We start from the raw sequence: 25,122 nt of genomic DNA, 5'->3' as shown, positions 1-25,122 counted from the left end.
TATGATGAATACATAGGATGCGGCTATGATTTTATTACTTTCTGGGGTGAAAAGGGGGATATTTCATTGCCAAAGTGCACCTCCTCATTATCTATAACTTTTATAGTGCGCTGTCAGCACATCACATGTATCATTCTTCGGAGCGACTGAATTTGTAACAATTTACAGCACCCAGAAGATAAAAACTGCTAAGTCGGCATCGCAGAGCTATTTAAACGAGACCTCCGTGACCTCAACAGCTAATTTGACAGGATGCAAATTCACATTTACAATAATATATACAGAATATAAGTTGCCTTGTTTGCAGTGGCACTTCTATGTATTATTAATGCTTGGATTTCATTATACAATAGGGACAGAGTTGTCGGTACACTTGTAGCAGCACCAGTTTAACCACTTCCACCCGTTACAAGGAAAGTGCGTCTAAAGGAGAGAATCAAAACTACGCATTTCATGTACGGAGGTGTGAAAATGAAGCCATAGCAGAAACTTCGAGCCTGATGCACAACTCCGCGGTAAAGGTGCACGTAAAGGAGTGCAGAACTATTTTACCACAGTGTTGCGCATCTAGTGATGAGCAGAAATGATGCCCATGCATAATTACACTTTGTAATACACAATTAGGCATCTTAATGCAAAGTTTCGAGGGAATAGCGTAATCAATTTCGTAGTTAATTGTTCCCATTCGTAATTACGCATGAATGTATGCATAATTTATGCGTAAATTTGTGCTGACTTTTGCAGTGAATAGCAAAGCCCCCATGCATGCCATTGCTACCAAAATGGCTAAATATGTTAAGAAGAATTATAAATCAGATATTTCAGAGCGCTCCACACCAGGGATGGTCGTAGTCAGCCAACTTCGCTACGCTGGAACTACGCGTAGTTTTACGCAATTACGCTTCGGCAAACTACGGTTTCGAAATGAAATATTTGCTTTGTATGCATTTCGTAGACTACGCATTAAAATACGCAATTATGCGTAGTGCGAAGCGTAGTGTATGCAGATGCTTATGCCCGTATGCAGAACATTTTACGCATTAATTTCTCTTTAAATGCTTGTACTGGGACCTCTTCTATGCGTACATTCCCCTTTCCAATGCGTAAATTTGTAAGCATACAATCACACACAGAAACATAGATGCGAGTAATGCATTCATCGATCACTACGCAATACACATGTTAACTATGCATAGTGGGCGTAAGCTACGCGTAACAGTACTTTGCTACACGTAAAATAGTTTTGAAACTGCACCTATGAACTATGATGCGTAGATGCGAACTACGATGCGTAAATTCGCGCTGGCGTAGTTTCTGCTCATCCCTGCTCCACACTCTAACACAATATCTTTAACCACCTGTGGGCATGCTGCAGAGTTCAAACTGTTATACCAACATACAGAATATTAAAATAAATTCAAAAAACCTTGCACTACCACACAGTCCACTAATAGACGAAGTCCCCAATTGTACAGACTGTAGGTTGGATCAACTTCAATCTTCACATCTAATGCAGCCCAGAAAAGGAACAAAAACAAGGAAAAAAAGTTCATCGCACAGGCTGTCAGGTCAGTGGAAATCTTCCACCCACTACATTCCGTGCAAAGTCTTATATAGTATCACCAACTTCTTGTGTTCCGCCACCTCTAGGACCACTCTCACCTTTGCTTATGGCTGCCTAGACCCCACAGACAGCATGAGATGCAAAATCACAGGATCTTTTTCCACTTCTTTATATCTTATTATAAAGAACTTACTATATATTTTCTGAGGTGCATTTGATGTGAAGATTGAAGTTGATCCAACCTACAGTCTGTATTATTGGGGACTTTTTCTATTAGTGGACTATGTGGTAGCGCAAGGTTTTTTGAATTTATGTTAAGAAGAATACTGGGTACAAGTTACAAAAATAAATGTTCAAAAAGACCTTTTAGTTTTTGAGAAAATTGATTTTAAAAATACAAAAAAATGGTTTTAAACCATCTTTCTTTGTATTTTTAAAATTGATTTTCTCAAAAAATGACAACTTCTTTTTGAAAGATAATTTTTTTGACTTGTACCCAATATTTTCTTTAACATATATTTCTATTTTGGTAGCAATGGCATGTATGGGGACTTTGCTATTCACCACCAAATTCGGCACGTAATTACGCATAAATTACGTGTAAATTCATGCATAATTACAAATGATTATACAAAGTTAATCGAATTACAAATTTGTCATTATGTGTAATTGCAAAAATGTACTTGTAATTTTGCGTAATTGTAATTAGCAGCTTACGCACATCACTATGTGCATCAGTCCCAGAGGCATAGCAATAGGGGATGCAAAGGTTGTGACCACACCGGGGCCCCTGGGCTCATAACCAGTATTAGCTCTTTATTGGCCTGTGCTGTTAATGATCACTTATATGGATGCTTTGCCTTTGAATAGCAGTAATCATTATCAAACTGTTCCCCATCTTCTTGCACCTCTAATAGTGAGGTTAGCCTGTCATAATAGCTGTTAGGCTATGACACACTTGCTGCTTTTTGTTTTCCATATCTAATGTATTTATAATGTCTGTATCGCACTTTTCCAATAATAATTTTTATTGAATTTTGTCAATATAACAAGTAAACATTTTGCATGAGGAGCACCAAACATATACATGAAATACAATTATTCGTAATCGTACCTTTAACATTTTATTTTTTAAGTAGACTCGAGAAGAGATATGTAGTTAACCTCTCGTCAAATAGCCTTGATATGTCTTATTGCTCATACTGCATGATTAATGAGATCCCAACCACTACCTTTTATATTCGGCTGGTTTAGGATTCACAAATCCCATCAGTTACTCTGATTGATTGGCGCAGTGGTCATAGACCTACCAATCAAATTGACTCAATATATATCTAATGACTAAAGAGCAAATTAGCTTGAACAGTGATATTTGTCAATGATAAAGCTACATAAGTATATCTCTTCTCCATACCAGAATTATACACAAGTGTCTACCTGTATGATTTATTATGTAAGATAATACAGTGTCTCCATCATGTCTGGTTTGGAAAATCTGGAATATCTGGTAGAGAGGGAGAGAACGACGAGGATTTCTTCCTCTAGTGAGTAATCTATAAGATAGATTAAGATGCTTCTTCATTGAAAAATCTTATTTTTAACCTTAACTCTACAATATAAAACTTCTAACCTAAACTTCAAACCAAAGGAGGAAAAATAAAGTTCCATTTACTCCTGCTTCAAAGTTCTGTATAGCACTTTTGAGTACTCTAACACTTTGTTATAGTACCCCTGATGAAGCCCCTGTTTTTTATGGGGTGAAACATGTTGGGTTGTATGATGGGTTGGTGTGTGTTTAGGTACCATACAGTCTGGGAAAGAGGGGTTACCTACGGTGTGAGGATTAATATAGCCTCACTCACATGGCTCTGTGAATTTACATTGTGGGAACAGTTTATTTAATTTTTCAGGCTTAACAATTTTAAAACTATTACTTAATAATTATGTTTTAAGACATCTCTGTGTAAAGGATATAAAACTGTGTATTTTTTATCTCTAATAATTTGGTGGTCCTTGGCAGGTCTGGTGCATAGAGATGTTACGAACATAGAATTTTCCATTCGCGAACAGCGAACGAGAACTTCCGCAAATGTTCAAAGACAGGCAAATCTGGCGAACCGACATAGACTTCAATGGGCAGGCAAATCTTAAAACTTTCAAAGACTGTTTCTGGCCACAAAAGTGATGGAAAACTTGTTTCAAGGGGTGTAACACATGCCAGAGAGGGGATCCATGCCAAAAGTCCCACCAAAAATTACGGAGTTGACGCAAAGTCCAGTTTTAATCCCTAAAGGGTAGAAATCACATTATGCACAGCTCTGGGTGTCAGTGCGCTGTGGAGTGTCTCACACAAAGAGAAATGCAATAGTACTATTAGAATACAGTTAAATAATAATGCACTGGAGTGGTACTGTGTCTGCAACTTAATGAGGCAACAGCAGTAGTGTGCACACAGCTCTGGGTGTCAGTGGGCTGTGGAGTGTCACACACACAAAAAAAAAACACAGGAGACCGATAGTGTTGATCCGAAATTTTCGAAATTTCGCGTTACTATAATTACGCATGCGAAATTTGCTATTACGATGCGAAATTATGGTAGCGTAATTGCCATTAAAATCGTAATTGAAAATATCGTAAGCGTAATTTTCAACGCGTAATTTCGCGTTTCGTTCATAACGTAATTTCGCGTTAAACCATAACGTAATTTCGGGTTTGCTTAATTTTCGCGAAAGTTAGCTTATTTTTTTTCGCGTTTTCGTCTGCATGGTGAATTTTGATGCGAAATATCACTACATGGCGAAATTTATATATGCGTAACGCGCAAAAACGACGCGAAAATTAACGCTTACAGTAATATGAACTATCGCGAAATTACGTTATGTAACTACGCTTACAAACGGTTGCATGCAAGGCAAAAGTAATTTCGCGATACCCACTGTAATGCGAAAATTACGCGAAAATTACGCTTATGCGGAATTTCGCGAAATCCTTCTTTATTACGATTATGTACTTACGGCCATAATCGTAATTACAATAATTATGCGACATTTCGCGAAATCGTAATTAAGTCATTACGCTCATCTCTAGTGCTAGCCCTCAAAAGCGCTGTTTGAGGTGCTTTCACAGCAAGTAAGGAACAAGAACACAGGCCTAGCTAATGCTTTCCCTACCTATCTGCAGCAAGTCTGACCCTGCTCTCACTAACAGTCAGCAGCCAGCAGAGAATTAATCCAATATTGCCACCACTACTTCTTTTTGATAGGGGGGTGGGGGGTCCAAGAAGGGGTGCTAGCTGATTGGCTGCCATGTGTCTACTGACTGTGAGGTAAGGGGTCAAAGTTTAGCTCAATGATCATTTATAGGGGGGAATCGAACGCAGCAAATGTTCGCCACAAATACGAACAGCAGATGTTCGCAGAATACTGCTCTCCGGCGTACAGTTCAGACCATTTCTACTGGTGCACCATATGAATTGTTATGTATCAAGTGCTGGTGGGGGGGGGGGCAGTATAATACTTGCAATGATCAAGCCCTTCATTTTCTTTTAGCACCAAAAACCCAATGCAGTGGTTCAGAGGGTACTTATATTGTACTCTGAGTCTGTCAATAAGGCTGCATAAGAATAGGCTAAAAATGACCATAAAGTGCCATATGGAATACTGAAAGAAAAAAAAAATGCAACAAAGGAATACAGGGCAGTTTGAGTAGGATTGGTAGTTTAGGAGCTCTGGGCACTAGTACACAAGCACTTTAATGACAGCGCAGGTAGATTTGGGCGCAGCTGTAGTAGGAGTTACAGCTATAGCAGCGCACACAGAGTAACTCTGGTGCTGTCAGAAGACGGAGCTGAAGTTACTTTTATATAGGAGAAAACAGAGGCGCCAAAAGGATAAAAGGGGTTTTAAAGGAGCTTAAAAGCCAAAAATTTGGTAATTAATGGAGGCAGTGGTGGACTTACCTCCTCCAAGCAGACACAACACGACTGTACATTCAGTCTATTTATTAACGAACTCCAGATAAAACAAAGAAACGCGTTTCACGGGTCAGTGCCCGTTTCCTCAAGCAATAGAAAAAGGAGTTACAGCATCTAGCAAAACATCTTTGTTTTGCTAGATGCTGCAACTCCTTTTTCTATTGCCTGAGGAAGCGGGCACTGACCCGTGAAACGCGTTGCTTTGTTTTATCTGGAGTTCGTTAATAAATAGACTTAATGTACAGTCCTATTGTGTCTGCTTGGAGGAGGTAAGTCCACCACTGCCTCTTCTAATTACCAAATTTTTGGCTTTTAAGCTCCTTTAAAACCCCTTTTATCCTTTTGGCGCCTCTGTTCTCTCCTATATATTATTGTATCCACCCTGGGTGGAGGGTTGCGACCCTTTTCTACTATCTACAGAGAGCGACTTCTTATTCCTGAGTGGGGTCAGGATAATCTCCCCACCTGCCTTTACAGTGGTTGCCTATTGGTGACCCATGCTTGTGAGTATAACAACTATTACTCTTTGTCATTATCCCCTTTGTCAATACATACTACACTATTGGGGCTCTTGGTGTTCCTCTGTTTATCTCGTTTGAAGTTACTTTTAAAACACAATAATTCGGCCTCCAGCAATTGCTGGAAGCCAAATTATTTCATTCCCCTCCATCCATGGCGGCCTGGAGGGGGAATAGTATTTAGCGCAGCCGGGAACTTGTGCAGCAGTAGGATAAGCCATACCGGTTGTATCCTGCGCCCAACTCTCCCGGCGCCGATTTTATATGTATATACAGTACAACTTTCACATTGTATCAGTTTTGTATGTGTTTCTATGGCTGTGTTTACACATAAAAGGTGTAAAGTTTTGGTCTTGACAGGTAAATCTGATAGAAACCGATGCAAAACTGACAGGACGGTGCTGGACTGGACTGGAAAGTAAAGATCTGTGTATGAACCAAGCCAAAGTTAAAGCGGATCCGAGATGAAAAACTAACTATAACAAGTAACTTGTCTATATATCTTATCTAAACTTTAAAGTTTAGATAGTTTTCACAGCAAATCTAGCTGCAAACAGCTTTAATAGAAAATGATTATTTCTTCCTGTGATACAATGACAGCAGCCATGTTGTTTTTAAACATTACACAGAGGCAGGCTTATCTGTATCTTGAGCAAAAAAAACCTAATCCCCCCTCCTCCTCCCTCCTCCCCTCTGCCTCTGAAATCAATGGCTAGTAACACCTCCTCCTGCCCAGACTGAGCTCCCATGAACCCTTGCTACTGCCAAGGCTCTCTGAAAACCTGTGGGCGTGGTGTATTTAGTTTATAGGGAATTAGAGTATTAAAACAAAAGCAAAAAAAATATTTGGCTTGAGGAATGCCCTATAAACAATAAGAAAGGAACACAATTATGCAATGAGTAAAAGTTCACCTCAGATCCACTTTAAAAAGAAAAAAAAAAGAATAGTGAATACTGATGATGATAAACATAAATGTAGACAACAAAGGAAAACAAGTATGAAACAAGCAAAATAATAACATTCAGGCAAGCTTTACTTTCCCAACAAGGAAAGCGAACTGGAACTTTGAATTCATTTGATCTGAAATGATGCTACATGTGACACTTGTCTGTCGTGTTCAGACGATTTTGTCAAAGCAGAACACATCTTGTTGTCCCCATGGAGACCTGGACACCAGCATTCTGGGACCAAAGTTACACTTGCAACAACAGTGATAATTGCACGCTGTGTGCAGCTCTCCTCGGGTGAAATTATATTTCATCCCTAGTTTAGCACCAGCACTAAGTCTCATTTTACCCAACAGACTCTTTTCACCATGGGAAGCAGAGCGACTTGAGGGGGTAACAACAAAGCGCCGAGTGTTTCCAGTTCATACACATAGCCCAGTCCCCCACTGAGACAGCCAGCCGCCAGCATACAGCTCTTTCAGAGAATGGGATCAATTTGCTGACAGTGTGAGGCCCGAACTGTAATTTTCCCCGTAGTGTGTTGAGAGGTGCAGATTTGATGTTTTTTTAGAAAACGCATGTATATTCCAGGGTTTGATTACATGTAAACATGACTCTCATACAGTCTGACTGTGAATATTAAAGTCAAAGTCCCAATTGAGTCACGTTTCCTAGACCTATGTAGGCACACAGTGCTAGCTTGTTCATGTCTCTGTAGAGGTTCTTTGGTTAGACAATGTCAAATAAATCCCTTTTAAACTGGAGCTGTCAGCTATACTATCTCAGAAAAAAAAAATCCACATTTATAAGTAGATAAATACTTGCTCTACTTACATAACATATGCATTGTACTGTCCACATTTTGATTTTAGTGATTTTTCTATAGCTGAAAAACAGAGAAAATCCTTCTTAGGTTTCCCATTTTGTCTGTGTCTATTTTGAGGCCAATCCTGACATCATTTCCTCCTTTACTCTGTCTGTGTTTCACTGGCTTCATTTCCTGCCCCACTCCCAGTCTTCAGACACTCCCATCCAGGTCTGCAGTAAAAAGTGCATTGAGAAATATTGGCCAATCAGAAAGGAACAGTGTGGGAGGGGAAAATAGTAGGGAAAGAGGCTTCAGCCAATCAGGCTGCATTAGTTTTGTTTGAGGGGAAAGTAAAGAAGAAAAAAAGAAACCCCAGAATGCCCTGCAACTTTTTTGTGTGCAGCAGATGTACCAAATAAGAGCCAGGGAAACTTGAGAAAGATGTTTTATGGAGAAGAAAAAAAAAGAGTGATTTTTAACGTTTGGCTTGCCTGGTTACCATCCTTATTACTTGTTTACCAGATAAAAAATAAAGAATTGATGTTTGATTTTATGCCCGACAGTTACACTTTACAGTGAACTGGAAAGATGTGGTAAGAATCTGCACACCTCCTCACACACTTATAGTGTTGGTGTTTAATTTAAAGAGAAACTCTGACCAAGAATTAAACTGTATCCCAATCAGTAGCTGATACTCCCTTTTACACGAGAAATCAATTCATTTTCACAAACAGACCATCAGGGGGCGCTGTATGGCTGATATTGTGGTGAAACCCCTCCCACAAGAAACTCTGAGTACGTACTCTTGGCAGTTTCCTGCCTGTGAACCTTGCTGCATCATGGGAAATAGCTGTTTACATCTGTTTCCAACTGCTACAAAAGCATGCAGCAGCTACATCACCTGCCAGCAGTAAAAATGTCACCATGTAATAAATGTCAGAATGTAAATCAGGGATTTAAAAGATTTTACAATGGGCAAACACTGACTAAATCATTTATACATAATTATTGTAAAAATGAAGCAGTTTTTTTATTACATTACCTCTTTAAGGCTAGGCTTGGGTATCCTTTGAGAGCAACTTTACTGTACACACACACACACACACACACACACACACACACACACACACACACGTTTAAGGTATTTGCTTATAAAGTGTTTTGTTAATGTTGACACATAATAAAATCTTACCTCATCCTGATTTACATTCTTCAATTTATCAGAAATTCTGGCATCTTTACTGCTGGCAAGGTGAATCGCTGTAGTCCAGTCCTTGTGGGCCATATCCATGCCAGTGCTCAGGATGGACTGAGAAAGGGAGAAATGTGTTCTACTTGATAATCCGCACCCTTCCTTATCCAATCACTACCATCAATTTATTTGAGCTGTGCCAAAAATGTGTGAGGACCTCGGCCCTTGAGGACTGGAGTCGGACAGCCTTGGTCCAGGCTAAAAATCATTGAAAGGGTGAGGCTACATACCCATACACAGCAATATCTAGATTTAAGGCACATTTCTAACACTGAAACAAAGATAATTAAGGTAAAAATGGGTATCCTTAATAATGTATTATGTTTTATTATATATCATTATGGTTCCTCTTCAACTGGGTTGACAACCTAGACTTCAGTGCAAAAGTTGGAAATCCAATCTCAGTACACTTTTTGTCAAGCTTTGGGTTTAAGACTGTGAATCTTGTCAATCATTAATTTTGGTGGCATGTTTGACCATGTCTATTAATTGATTTGCAAGCACCGACTTCCATCTTCAGAGTGAAACATGTTAGCAGGTTAGAAGAATGTTTGCACCACCCTACTGCACCACCCTACTAGGAATGACCTGCAAAAACTCAGAAAACATGATATGGGAGAGGGAAAATAATGGATCTGATCAAAATATATTTGTGTGTCTTAGGACCCTATCACACTGGGGTGGTGGGGTGCGTCAAATTGAAACCGATCACAATCTGTGGTGGTGCTGGTGCTGATGCCCCCCCCCCCCCCTCATACATTACCTGCTCTGGCCGGCGCGTATTCCCGCTGTCACCGCTGTCTTCTTCTCCGCTGGGTTCCGCGTTCCGGTCCGGCTGCCTTCACTTCTTTCTGTCCGGGGAAGTTTAAACAGTAGAGGGCGCTCTACTGTTTAAACTTCCTGCCGGGACAGGAAGTGAAGGCAGCCGGACCGGAACACGGAACCCAGCAGAGATACGCGCCGGCCGGAGCAGGTACTGTATTGCCGCTAGCGTCAGTCGTCGGGCATTAGAACGCCGCTATCGACGCACTCCCGACCCGCCGGCGATTGAGCAAAATCTTCTGCACGGAATCGACGGGAACGATTGACTTCGGATGGAAATCGAAAATTCTGTCATCGTTTGCGCGACAATTGAAACAATTTCACAGCAGATTCGATCACAGTGATCGAATCTGTTGTATATCGGCGGGAAAATCGTTAGGTGTATGGGCCCCTTTTTTAGGATAGCTCTTGGAATAGGAGAACAGTGATTTATCATCATGATATACTGTATATAATGAACAAATAAACATTGTTGTAATTAAAAATCATTTATATGTGAGATAAACAAATTACAAGTCACTTCCACAGATCATTTTTAAGAAGCTCATCAGAGAGATCACAGAATGTGATAATGTGAGTTCTAATTGCAAAACTGAGAGTAGAGAAAGCAGAGTTTGCAGACTAAAGCCTCAATTTGCAGAGAATATGAGGTGTTTAGAATCACAAGAAATGATAGCAGTTCGATCCCATCTATGCCGCGAGCTAGCTGAAATCCCATCTCTACTAGGCATGGCCGATACTCAGGATTTCAAGTTTATTAACAACTGAATGCGCTCACAAATTTTACGGCGGAAATTTGGACACCAGAAATCTGAGGCACACCCCATTGACTTTAATGGCAGGCGAACATGAAAATAACTTTATGGATAAAATTGCTTTTTTTGCTTTTTTTTTTTTTTTACACAATTTGTTTATAGATTATTTAGTCAGTGTTTGCCCATTGTAAAATCCTTCCTCACCCTGATTTACATTCTGTAATTTATCTGTGGTGGTGACATCTTTTGTTCTGTCAGTTGATCTGTACGGAATGTTCATTACTGAGAGTGCTATGCACAGAGGGAGATTTTGCTTGCTTGTCAGGACCATGGTCACGACAGCACACTATGGGAGGGGTTTCACCACAATATCAGCCATACAGACACCCCACTGATAATCTATTCAAGAAAAAGTTAAATGTTATTGTGGGAAGGGGAGTATCAGCTACTGATTGGAATGAAGTTCAGCCCTTTGTTTTAGTTCCTCTTTAACCACTTCCCAACTGAGGGGTTTTACCCCCTGACCACCAGAGCAATTTTCACCTTTCAGCGCTCCTTCCATTCATTCGTCTATAATTTTATCATTACTTATCGCAATGAAATGAACTATATCTTGTTTTTTTCGCCACCAATTAGGCTTTCTTTAGGTGGGACATTATGCCAAGAATAATTTTATTCTAAATGTGTTTTAATGGGGAAATAGGAAAAAATGTGGGGAAAAAATTATTATTTTTCAGTTTTCGGCCTTTATAGTTTTTTAAATAATGCATGCTACTGTAATTAAAACCCATTAAATGTATATGCCTATTTATCCCGGTTATAAAACCGTTTAAATTATGTCCCTATCACAATGTTTGCCGCCAATATTTTAGTTGGAAATAAAGGTGCTTTTTTCAGTTTTGCGTCCATCCCTAATTACAAGCCCATAGTTTATAAAGTAACAGTGTTATACCCTCTTGACATAAATATTTAAAAAGTTCAGTCCCTAAGGTAACTATTTATGTTTTTTTTTATTGTAAATTTTTTTATTTTTTTTTTAATTACAAAAAAAAAAATTGGGGAGTGTGGGAGGCAGGAAGTAGAAAGAGGCTGGGACTTTGTTATTTTTTCACAATGATCGCGCTGCTCAGCCGAGCGGCAGCAGATCATTGCGGGCTTAGATCAACGAACGTGAATGGATTTTCCCGTTCGTTGATCTCTGGGCGAGCGGGCGGCGGCATGTTTACTAGCGGCGGGCGGCGTGTTTACGAGCGGGAGCGCGGACAGCGGCGGGAGTGCGCAAAGTACGGATTTCTCCGTCCCTGGGGGTGAAAGGATGGAAAAAGGGGCGGAGAAATCCGTACGCGCGGGGGTAAAGTGGTTAAAAGGACAACTGAATGTCATATTTATTTCCTTTTAAGCAATACCAGTTACCTGGCTATCCTGATGATCCTCTGCCTCTAATACTTTTAGCCATAGAGCCTGAACAAGCATGCAGCAGATCAGGTGTTTCTTGTTTCTTCCAGAGTAAAATGAGTCATAAATTACTTTTCTACTAAGTTGCTGTCACTTACAGTAGGTAGTAAAAATCTGACAGAACTGACAGGTTTTGAAATAGTCCATCTTATCATTGTGGCTTCTCAGCAAGGCTTTTATTCTTTATAAACACATTTGCTGAAAATAATGTATACAGTGATCCTGGCCAGCCTCCTAGCTCAATGCACCTTTTTTGGGCAGTTGGACAGAGCAACTGCTATTCACCAAGTGCTTTTGAAACTAAACAAAACCCTGAGAGTTGTTTCCATCAGATTTCTGCTACCTAAGTGACAGCTTCATAGGAGAAAAAGGAATTTACAGCTCATTTTACTCTGGAAGATGCATACTTCTTATCTGTATGTGTTTACACATATTTTACATTTTATAATTTTCATGATAGTGGTCCTTTAAAGGATACCTGAACTGAAATGTGACATGATGAGTTAGACATGTGTATGTACAGTGCCTAGCACACGAAAAACTAAACTGTGTTCCTTTTTTTTCTTTCTCTGTCTGAAAGAGTTAAATATCAGGTATGTAAGTGGCTGACTCAGTCCTGACTCAGACAGGAAGTGACTACAGTGTGACCCTCACTGATAACAAATCCCAACTATAAAACACTTTCCTAGCAGAAAATGGCCCTGAGAGCAAGAACGAGATAAAAAGGGGAATTTCTTATCAGTGATGGGACACACTGTAGTCACTTCCTGTCTGAGTCAGGACTGAGTCAGCCACTTACATACCTGATATGTTATTCTTTCTGGCAGAGAAAGAAAAAAGGAACACAGCATAGTTATTTTTGTGCTAGGCACTGTACATACACGTGTTTATCTCATCATGTCACATGTCAGTTCAGGTATCCTTTAAGGAGTGCTGCTGTTAATTATTGTTTCCAAGTTGCATAGAGTAACAAGCAGAGATGGAATATAAACAGCAATACACTGCTAGAATTGCACTGCACTGCTGAGTTCTCTTGGCAAGGATAAGTCACTCTCTCTGTACAGCTGTTTATGATGATGCCCTTTCCACAGTATCTCACTAGAGGGGTCACCAGGAATGGACTTCAGACACTCGGAGAAATCACAGTCTAAGCTCACTGAATCATCTCCTCCGCTGCAGCAACAGATTGAAATGTCAGGACTGTTCGCTCAGGTGCTGCTTGAAGACATTTATACAGTGACTGGACTGGTTTACCTTTGTGCAGCTCAGACGAGCCTGCCTGCTAAGAGGAATGGGAGTTCTCTTTGCCAAGTCCTATTTTGCTTTTCTCCTGCAATGTGTTTTGTGTGTAAATAGACTGCCTTTTATCAGGAAATCCTCCGTTTTACTTTTTACGACAGCAGCTGGCACTTGAATATCATGTACTGCTGGTTTCAATTAATCAAAGATCAGGGATGACAATAATGTTGACAGATCTCAGGTGGACTAACATGAGTTTTCAGATTACAGCCATTATTGTGAAAACACGGGATTTCTATGGAGCCGAAAGTTGAACCTGCTGGTGCCAAGTTTGGGGGCTGGGAAAATGTAAACACAATTGATTGCTGCTTTAGAGTAAACCTGAGATAGTTTGCACAAAATGAGGGGGTCGTTGAGGAACACAGCTGGTACCATAATGGGATGATTGCTTATGTCTCTCCTTATGTCTCCTGAATCAATGCCACCCACAGCTGTCCCCACTCCTTACTTGCATATGCCTGCTCTGAAAACTTAGCTTTTCAATATTATAATATGTACTGTGCATATGCACCAATATTATTCTATGTACTATGCATATGAGCTCCTAGATGACCATGCCCTACTGACAGAGGCATAAACACTGATGGATCTACCATGTTGTGACTTGAGGCAAATAGTTAAGAGCAGCCCGTGCCAGAGGCACCAAACTGATAAGGGTCCCGTAAACATTAACGGTCCATATAAAAAAAGAAAAAAAAAACTGTCTGCTCTCTGTGCTAATGACTGCATGTGTCCACCACACAGATAAGGAATTATACAAACTTACAATTTGTACACTATCCTTGCATCCTAGGGTTCATAAAACAATCTGTCTCAGTCTGCAGCAAGCAATGCTCTGATGACTTCATGTACAAAGTTACAGGCAAAGCAGTAGACTTTGTAGACTATCCCTTTCAGCCAGCCCTCTGAAGACATTCCTTAGATTCACACACAGGCTAATGACCACATGGTGTATGATTACAGACACAGTGGAGAGGGTAAGTTCAATCTGTATTACATGTCTGGAGATCAGAGTGATCAGATCTGCCTGGAATCAACAGGAAATATTGAGGAAAAGTATGGGCACCTTCATGTATTTACACCCCAGGAACTGTTATGTGGGGCTCCCAGACAACCTGGCAGCAGGCCACCCTACCCAGCAGCAAGCCAGACCAGTCAGCACAGAAGCCAAATAACTTTGTCTAGTTATATTTAAGTGGCACTGCCTATTTATGTGATATGCTGTATTTATTTATGTATTTTTGTATTAATGGAGAGGGGGCTTCATCCAACATTTTGCTGGGCATGCCTACTTAGACTGCTGTTAATTTAATGTAAATTAGGCTTCACCGAAGACCACACCCATATTCTGGTGGCCCCACTCATTTTTAATCTGGAGTGCCCAAAAGTGCCCCGGATCTCTTAGCAACGCCCCTGTAGGGAAGTCTTGTTGTGTGTCATTGGTTGGATACTTTTTCACTTTCTACCAGTGGGAGTCCAGACCACCAAACTAAGAGTTAGAGCCTCTAAACGTTAAGAGTAGATTAACGAGAGTAGAGTGGACCATGAAAAAAATGATATTCAGTCTGTTACTCTAAAATTATTAGTTGTATTCTTTTTTTTAAGTAAATTGCATAAATACATCTTTATTTGTGGATTTTCCAGATACATTAGTAGCCATGTATTTTATTGCTTGACTTTTTCACTGTAAGGTGAAGCAACACAAGGAAAAAAAACTGAAATAAAAATAAAGATAAATATTTCATAGAGACCCTTGTTAATGAAAATTAAACGTATGTCAAGTACAACTATTTCTGGAATGCCAGCCACACGTTCAAATGTGCTTGGTAAGCACTAACGATCTCCTGTCGACACGTGGGAATCTCAATGTAGTCTATAATTTAGTAGGATGATGAGATTCTTCAATTTATGAGTCAATATTTTCACCAGTAAGCAAACAGATAAACTGATTAATTTCTGTAAGAATGCTGAACGTAGGGAAGGAAGGTAATCATTATTTACATCCACGCTCTCTTTACTTTAGCTGTTGACTTAGGGGAAAAAAACACAGGATCATTTTTTCTTCTTATTAAATAAGACTTGATAGGCTGGTTTGTGAAATTAAGCCATCCTTGAAGCTCACTATGGCATTGGTATTAAGGATTCGAGCTGGTTTTGGTGCCTTTAATTGGGTCATCGGAAATAATGATACTCAGAAAACCAGTTAAGTAACAAATTAGGCAACAGATCTATTTCTTGGGAGCTAATAGGGTTGGCCTTCCCTTCAGAGCATCTAATTTGATGGAAACCAAAAAATATTCAGTTCTGCACCAATGGTTAGATAATTACAATTATGGCAAGTCCATGAAATATAACATTGCGTTTAGTTCCAGACTGTAGAGCAAAAGTGAAAGCACTGCATTGTGGGTTAAATCTTGTTACCCATAGCAACTTATCAAAATTTATAAATAAAGGAAATATGTACAGAGAGCCAATTTATATAGGAGATATGCCATAGACATTATGGAACATTTTCATTGTCTAGATGATGAAATTAAAATGCCATGGTCAATGAGATACTAATTTTTCCAAACTGGTGAAAAATTTTAGTTAATGATATGCAAATGTAGGCATCATAGAAATAGGTCAATCAAATTTAATAGACAATGCATTTAGTTGATTCATGTAAAGACTAAATACATTTGCCTCACTTTAGAATTCAGTAAAATGTTAGCATCTGATTGACCATCCCTACTTGCCATATTTACACTTGGATATAAATAAAATACAGCTTTATGAAGATCTGCATTATCCTGAGGCAAATATTGTAGGCAGCCCTCTAATTTTGAAAAAGTAAATACTAATCCTCAAAATGAGAGGTGGTATTCACTACCTGTCAATCCACCATACACTACACAAGTAATGTTTTGGATTGAATAACAATTGAGTTATTTACCCTCAGAATCGTTCTGCACACACATGCACATTGCATCTACAGTGCTGCCTATAAGTATTCATACCCCTGGCAAATTTTGACTTAAAGTTAATATTATTCAACCAGTAAGTAATTTTTGATGGGAAATGAAATAGGTGTCTCCCAAAAGATAAAGTGATGTACAGGAGGCATTATTGTGGGGGAAATACATTTCTCAGAGTTTATTTTCATTTGAGCATAACGTGTCTAGTCCAAAATTATTCATACCCTCCTCAATAATCAATAAAACAGCCTTTATTGACTATTACAGCAATCAAACACTTCATATAATTGCAGACCCACTTTTTGCATGTCTCCACAGGTATTTGTGCCCATTCATCTTTAGCAATGAGCTCCATATATTTCAGGTTGGAGGGTCTTCTTACCATCACCCCAATCATTAGCTCCCTCCACAGATTCTCAATTGGATTCAAGTCAACACTCTGGCTGGGCCACTCCAAAATGTTAATGTTGTTGTCTGCTCACCATTTCTTCACCACTTTTGCTGTGTGTTTTGGGTCATTGTCATGCTGAAATGTCAGGCCATGCTTCTCTGCAGACTGCCTGATTTTTTCGTTGAGAATCCTCATGTATTGCTCTTTTTTCATGGTGCCATTTACTGTGATTAAGTTCCTTGGTCCGTTGGCTGAAAGACACCCCCAAGTGAGATGGCATAACTTATGTTTTCTTGATGCTAAGCAGTAGACAGGCTCTTTAATTCTTGTTCAAATACTCTTTAAATTCTTGCTCACTTTAAACCATCAGAGAGGTATCATTGGCATATCTCAGACTGTTAATATTCCTGCCCACTATTTTAATTCCAGCATGTGACTCATCCAAACCAGTATTACTTATTCAGGATACAAGTTAAATAAATATGGAGACAATATGAGACCTTGTCACACTCCTTTATCAACCATGAACCAAACTGTTATTCCATATTAAGTTCTAACTGTTGCTTCTTGGTTTGCATATGGATTCCTCAAATTCTGTCCCTAGGCTTGCATAAAGGACAAGGGGGCATGATTTGAATATGGAGAAAAATGTTTTTGTCAGCTACCATAATTATAAAGAGGTTCTTTACAGTATGAGTGGTTAAAATGTGGAATATCTTAACTTCAGGCATACACTACACTACCACTTCAATGACCTTACCTGTCACACATAATTCCAATTCTTCCCTAGCAATCACTTTAAGTCAGCCGAATTGCAGTGCTGTTATCGACCCAAAAATATTTCACTGTAATTTTGCATTTTCACAGAAACATTTTTGTTTTCATTAAAATTTCAGGGACGCAAAAGCCTTCAGTTTCGCTCCTCACGCCTCCAAAAGTAGCAGCAAAGTGGAGAATTGTGAATTACTGGAACAAGAAGTAAATCTCCGACAACACGGATACAGGAACCAGTAAGAAACATTGCCGAAACCTTTCTCCAAGCAATGAGCGTAGAGAGCCATCAACAATTATTACGCTACATTTAAGGCAAATTTGCTTCTTTGTAGCATTCACAAGAGACTTCAGTATTATTTTAAAACTATTATAAGCCTATATGTTTTTTTCCCCTCAGTTCCCAGCAGCTTTAAAATGAATGCTGGAAATGGAAAAGTAAAACACAATGAAAAATATTGAAGCAAAGAAACAGCTTTATGTAGAAAGAACCCACACGCCTATCACCTATTATCTGCAATGTCATTATATGTGAGCTTTGATATTATATTGAAATACTTTATAGCCATAATATGACCTTTAGATATAGGAAAACAAAACATTCTAAGGCTCAAAGAAACAACAGCTCTGCCTGCATAGTCTACAAAAGGCAGCAGCTATGTAAATATAATGTGATCAATGCAATGAAATATCAAAATGTCACAGTCTTCACTGTTGCTGTTGAATAGTCAATAGCTATGGTATATAACTTTTATCCTATTGTTTTGTTGCATATATGCTTTATTTTACTTGTGGATTCTCTTCACTTTATTCTGGATTTTCAAAAGGTTATTATCTTTAAATATGTATTTTTTTTAAAGTGGAGCGTTCAGCCATACTATCTCAGAAAAAAAACACACATATGTAAGCAAATAAATGCTTGCTCTACTTGCATAACATATGTATTGCACTGTCCACATTTTGATTTTAGTGATTTTTCTATCGTAAAAAAAGAGACTTCTTAGGATTTTCCATTTTGTCTGTGTCTATCTTGAAGCCAATCCTGATGTCATTTCCTCCCTTACTCTGTTTGTGTATCTTTGCCCGCCCCACGCCCAGTCTTCAGACACTCACACCCAGCGCCCTCTACTGTTTAAACTTCCTGCCGGGCCGGAGGAACTGAAGCATGCCGGAGACCAGCGCGGACACGGAGCAGCGGTGACCGGGCGTAGACGTGCCGGCGGAGCAGGTAATGTTTGCGGCTCTATTGCGTCGGTTGTCGGGTACTCAAACGCCGCTAGCGACGTGCTCCCTACCCGCGGGCGATCAACGCTAATTTTCCGCACTAAGCGATCGACGGGATCGGACGAAAAGGATCGAAATTCGGCGTGTAGCGCAAACGATTGGCAGCAGATTCGATCCCAGTGATCGAATCTGCTGTCGAAACGGCGGCGAATCGGGCCTGTGTATGGCCACCTTAAGTGTTTATATAAGGTCATTAATGTTTTTAGTCACCTAAACCAGGTATTATAAGACTTGAAGAAGCTGTAGACACAAGGGTCCTTTGCAGTGCAAAATTATTTGCTTACTTGAACCATATCTTATTACTCTTAGTTGTTTTTTTTCCTGATAAGTCTCTCTTTTATAATACCCAAATCCTTACCAAGCAAGATCACTGGAACGCAAGATCACCAGACTCAGACTCACATATTTTGGCAACATGATACAATCAAATTCCTTAGAGAAAGACCTAATGCAAGAACTGGTCAATGACAAAAGGTGACAAGGCCACCAGAGAATGCGTTGGCTTGACACCATCAAAGCAGACACAGGATTGAGCTTAAAGCAACTGGTGGAAATGGTACAAGGTCGGACAGCATGGAGAGAGCTAACCGATAGAACCACTAAGAGTCGGATACGACTGAATGAATAGCATCATCATCAAATCCCTCCCACTCCATCCGTCCCGTATCCCCCTAATCCCCCACCCCCACTTTATTAACCTCCCTGGCGGTATTCACGAGCAGAGCTCGGGCTGGCTGACACATGTCAGGAGCGGTAAGCCCGAGCTCTGCTCGTGTGAGCAAAACAAATGGCTGCATTGAATTCCTGGGTCCCGCGCGCGATCAGCGCTTGTCAGCGGGACCCAGGCTTCTTCCACCCGGCCGCCGGAGTCCCCCTTACCGCTCTGATCTTTGGGGACCCGGCGGCCAAAATTAGCCCATAATTAGCCGATCAGCGGCAGAGTGACAGGGGCAGCGTAGGGTCACAGGGGAGGGGAGGGGAGGGAGGGAGTATTAAAAAAAAATTAAAATAAACTCCTCTGATTGGGCCAAAACAGCATTGTATTGGATACAATGGGATTTTGTATCCAATGCAATGTTGCCTTTTGCTTCCTGGATTGCTGAGGTGTTGTGGCTGTTGAGCTGGAGAGGAGCTGGCTGTGATCTCTGTGAGTGCTTATCTAATCTTGATTTCTGCCTACCTGTTACCGATTTTTGCCTGGACTTTGACTACTCTTTTTGCCTTCTGCCTGGATTTGATTGATTACCCGTTGCTGATTTTGCCTGGACTTTGACTACTCTTTCTGCCTTCTGATTGGATTTGATTGATTACCCGTTGCTGATTTTGCCTGGACTTTGACTACTCTTTCTGCCTTCTGCCTGGATTTGATTGATTACCCGTTGACGATTTTTGCCTGGACTTGGACTACTCTTTGCCTGCTGCCTGCACCGACCTCTGCCTGGATTTACTATGGCATCATCCTCCAGAAGACGTCTCACCGTGGAAGCACTGGCGGAGTTGGAGGACAGCGATCTGCAGTCACTGGCGGACTCCAGTGATAGCGACGCACCTGGGGATCTGTCATCCGACCCAGATAGCGACAGCGACAGCGACGCCATCACCAGCGACATTAGTGATGTCCGGGTTTGGTGCCCCATCGACCTTTCTCAGTCTCCGCCACCGCCCCCACGTTTCCCTTTTACTGGGGAGCCTGGCCTGAAGAAGGAGTGCGAGTGCAACCCCCTGGCATACCTGCAGCTTTTCTTCTCGGAGGCGGTTATTGAGAGGATAGTGGAGGAGACTAATCGCTATGCGACCCAACAATTGGCTACTCCTCAAGGACCCTTTTCCAGAAGCAGGACCTGGGAGCCGGTAACAGCAGCGGATATTTGGCTGTTTTTGGGCCTGATCATTCTGCAGGGAGTGGTGGGGAAGCCCCTGCAGAAATGGTACTGGAGCACGAATAAGATCATTGCAACCCCCTTCTTCGGTACAGTTATGTCCGAGTACCGTTTTTCCCTTATAATGAAATTTCTCCACTTTTCTAACAATGAAACTTTTGAGGAGTCGACCCACCCTGCTCCAAAACTAAAAAAAATTTGGGAGGTCTACCAGATGGTGGTGGAAAATTTCAGGACCACGTATGTGCCACAAAGGGACATCAGCGTGGACGAGAGCCTGATGGCCTATAAGGGGAGGCTGAGCTGGCTCCAATATATTGCTTCCAAGCGGGCCCGCTTTTGGGATCAAGTCATACACGCTATGCGAGTCAAGTACCGGATAGGATACATCTGGAATACTATTTTGTATACGAGAAAAGGCACAAAATTTTGTCCCAGGTTTAGCGAGTTTGGAGTGGCGACATCGTCTGTATTGTCCCTTCTGGATCCTTTGTTGGACAAAGGCTACTGTCTCACCACAGATAATTTCTATACCTCCCCTGAACTGTCTGAGATTCTTATAAAGCATAAGACTGACACCTATGGCACTGTTAGGGCTAACAGGAGGGAGATGCCGTCGGCCTTTGCCAAGCAGAAGCTGAAGACTGGGGACATAGCTGCTTGGCAGAAAGGGAAGATGTTAGCCCTCCGGTGGCGGGACAAAAAAGACGTCCGTCTCCTCTCTACTGTTCACGACACCTCCACTGTCCCCACCAGAACGAGAGGAGGAAAAGATATGGTAAAACCGCAGGTCGTGGTGGACTATAACCACACCATGGGTGGTGTGGACAAAGCTGACCAGGCGGTGACCTTTTATCCTGCTGTCAGGAAACAGCAGAAAAAGTATTACAAGAAGATTTTCCGGCACCTACTGGAATAAAGCATTTGGAATGCATACATTCTGCACAAGCAGGGAAGTGACAGGCCAGTGACGCATGCTGATTTCATCTGGAAACTGTGCGAATGTATCTGTCTAAGGTACCAGACTGCATCGGATGCCAGAGTTGGACGCCGTGCCTCTTATGTGGTAAATCCGGAGCGCCTCACTGGCCGCCATTTTATGGAATACATTCCACCAACTCCCCCAAAAAATGCCCCAACTAGGACATGTCATGTGTGCTGCAGCAAAAGCGACGAGAAGGGGAAAAGAATCAGGAAAGAATCACGATTCTACTGTCCAGACTGTGATGTTGCCCTGTGTGCAATTCCTTGCTTTAAAATATACCACACACGGGAGGTGTATTAGGAGTATATATGTACATACTGCATAATCTGCTTCCTTATTTGTACAGTTTTATTTCAGATTATTGATAAATTTATTTACTTCAACAATTTTGTGTTCCTGACTTTTATTTATATGCAGAATGTCTACCACACTTTTATTCGGATGTATTTTGGTGAGTTAAGACTTAAAAATCGGAGGCCTAAAATTAACGAAAAAAAATGTACTGCTTTTGACTCCTAATTCCTGACAGAAATGCACCGCCAGGGAGGTTAAGTAAGTAAGTAAGAGCCACAGCATCCAAACGCTTCTGTGACAGCCAGATAATCTTGACCAGCCCTGCTGAATTCTACCCAGCAGTCGGGATCCAACACAGCAATTAACACTACTGCACTTTTTGTACTGGAACACCTTGGCCAGCACTGCCAGATGTCAGCACTCGGGATCATCACCAGCGTCAGCCATCACCGCTGGTTTCTTTGAAGAACTAGTTCATCTTCTGAACCTTCGCCACCCTCTGTCCTCCCACCCATGTCTCCTTAGGGATGACAGATGATTGCCAAGTGTAACTGGTGGCGCCTTAGTATGGCAGCCTCAGCTCTTAACTTTCGGACACTATCCCTCCCATCCTTTCAGAACCTGTATGAGCCAAAACCAATTCTGGGTACAAACCCCCGTTTGTACTTGGCGAAATAAATGATTCTGATTTATTAGTAATAGTGTCCTCAGAGTTAAAAGCAAAAAAGAAGTGTGAAGAGGAAGCGAAAAAAAGAGAACGACAAAACAAAGGAGAATACATTTCTCTCACTCCTGCATCAAATTATTATTACATTATTGTGTACCTCTTTTCTTTGAAGTGAACAATTCATCATGTGTGCTCTTTCGCAATTCAAAAGTAAAGCACATGCATTTCCAGCAATATGCATTGATATGCATTAACTGACAAGCACATTATTGCATATGGGTACATGTGTGAACCTGCAGCAGCCTGAATCTGGAACTTTTTGAGTTTTTAAAATTTCCAGGACACGCCTTACTTACCAAACCAAAATACAATTTAGATTATTTTTTGTATAGTGAATACGTGTAAAATTCACAGATGTGCAGTGTAAAAATGAACTAAAGGAAACAAAATAAAATAAGTCTTAAATTAAATATATCCATTGTATTTAATACAAAAAAATTACATTAAAAGATACCGGAAGTCAGTGGTGGCTTCAGCTTCACATTTTTGAGGGGCACAAAGGCTAGCTGGCTGGTGGGGCCATTTGAGTGATCAAAATTTGTTTGTATGGTGAGTTTTAGATATTTTATTGCCTAACTCAGGTAATAAAATTAAGGCTAACTAGTTCAGCAATGATAGGAACCAAACAGGGGCGTAACTAAGACCCACCGGGCCCCCCTGCTGAAATTCTGAGTGCCCCCCCAGGGCCCGCTCAGGGCTGTTTTGGGGGGCTGGAGGGGTCGCAGAATGAGGGGAAAGCCATGGCCACACTCGGCGGGGAGGGAGGATGGTCCCCCCCTCCCTCACCTTGGACTCTCCCCTCTGTGCTCCCTTCCAGCTTCAATAACTGTGTGTGTGCAGGTGTGCAGCGGCAAGCAGCGGCAGACCCACATACCTTTCTTGCATTCCAGCGAGGAAGTTCTTCTCTCTAGCCTGTGGCATGACTTCCTGTATAAACAGGAAGTAGTGTCAGACACTAGAAAGAGAAGCATCCATGCTGGAACGCACAAAAGATATGTGGATCAGGATCTGCCGCTGCCCGCCACTGCATACACACTGTTATTGAAGCTGTAGGGGAGCACAGAGGGGAGAGCCTGAGGTGAGGGAGGGGGGGACCATCCCCCCTCCCTGCTGAGTGCGGCCATGGCTTTCCCCTCATGCTGCGACCCCTCCAGCCCCCCAAAATGGCCCTAATTGGGCCCCCCCGGGGGTGCAGGGGCTGCAGACCCTATTGTTACGCCCATGGAACCAAAGTAAACATCACAAACAGAACTCTTTTAAGCAGAGCAGATTGTCCAAATGATGGTGCTATTATTGAAGAAAAGTTACCTACATAAGTACTTGGCCAGTTTGCTGGCATCAGTGGCATGCTTTAATCCTTACTTGCTAGCAAGCTGCTCCTGTGTGGATCCCAAACAAATCATTCTAGTCACTAGCGGGGGGCAGGAGGGAAAGAAAAACTGTGAGTGCAACTCCTTATCTTAGTAGCTAAGCATTTCTGCAGACTAGAGCTTGTATTTTACAGCCAGGAAGTTTTGAATCAAGACCCTTGGTTTACTTAATGCCTATATAGACGTTGATTGAAATGGAGAGATTTTTACAGACCCTATCCAGTTCACTGTACGCTACTGGAGCCTGGCAACAGTTAACTATATGTTACTGGGCAGGGGGCAGTGTCGGTCTGGGAGGTGGGAAAGCTGAGGAAATCCACTTGCTGGCCAAGCAGCAGTAATCAGGTGTTGCTGCTCACACTGAAGACTTGCTGCAAGTTTTTATTGGGAGCGATAACACAGGGTTACTGTTGCTTGTCCAGCAGGTGGATTTCCTCAGTTCTTCCACCTCCCAGTCCAACACTAGCAGGTGGAGGGAATCAGGGGGGCACAGTGATTAACGGGGGGGGGGCAGCATTCCCCAGCATCCCCCAGTGTAGTGCTGCCCATGCCAGAAGTATACAAAAAGTGGCCAATTCATCTTACCGAGGGTTCATCCAGCCCCCTGTAGTCTCGTTGTTCCTCAAAGTATTTCTGGGAAATCACTAGAGATTGAAAGCAATCCCTAAATGCTCAAAAAAAAAATGCATTAGTGGGTTCCAGCCCTGAAAGACTTTGTTGGTGTAGTAGAACTTTTGTGTCTTGTTACTCTGCATATTCTTGCCATTTTATAGGATTTGTTTATTTTTTTACTTTGAACTGTCCCCTCTAGCTGAACATGATTTTTTTTCTTTACTCACAGATTCCTCCTATACAGATGTTTCTGGTATCATAATTAAGTTATGACATCAATCCCCCAGCATCCTTTGCACCTATGGTTTGGAAAGGAAAAAAAAAATGCCCTGGCCCAATTTCACACTGAGGACGGGGATTTCAAGACCATATGAGGAATACGAACCCTGGGGGTGAGAAAATGATACTTTATTATGTGTGATTTTATATATTTTGGCAATTTATTAGATTTAAAGCA

At 41.2% G+C, this 25,122-nt stretch overlaps 1 long non-coding RNA gene across 1 annotated transcript in view; it reads left to right on the top strand.

The window, feature by feature from the left end:
- LOC137561712 (uncharacterized) overlaps nt 1–25,122 on the top strand; it is a 171,477-nt gene that overhangs the window by 32,843 nt on the left and 113,512 nt on the right. The window contains exons 2-3 of the long non-coding RNA XR_011030094.1: nt 17,639–17,752; nt 24,895–25,057. This is a non-coding gene — a long non-coding RNA (uncharacterized lncRNA). The remainder of the gene's footprint in view (nt 1–17,638; nt 17,753–24,894; nt 25,058–25,122) is intronic.

Source organism: Hyperolius riggenbachi, chromosome 3 (genome assembly GCF_040937935.1).
Source record: "Hyperolius riggenbachi isolate aHypRig1 chromosome 3, aHypRig1.pri, whole genome shotgun sequence".
Taxonomy (NCBI): Eukaryota; Metazoa; Chordata; class Amphibia; order Anura; family Hyperoliidae; genus Hyperolius; species Hyperolius riggenbachi.
The sequence above is the reverse complement of the archived record's forward strand: the minus strand, read 5'-3'. Positions and strand labels throughout refer to the sequence as shown.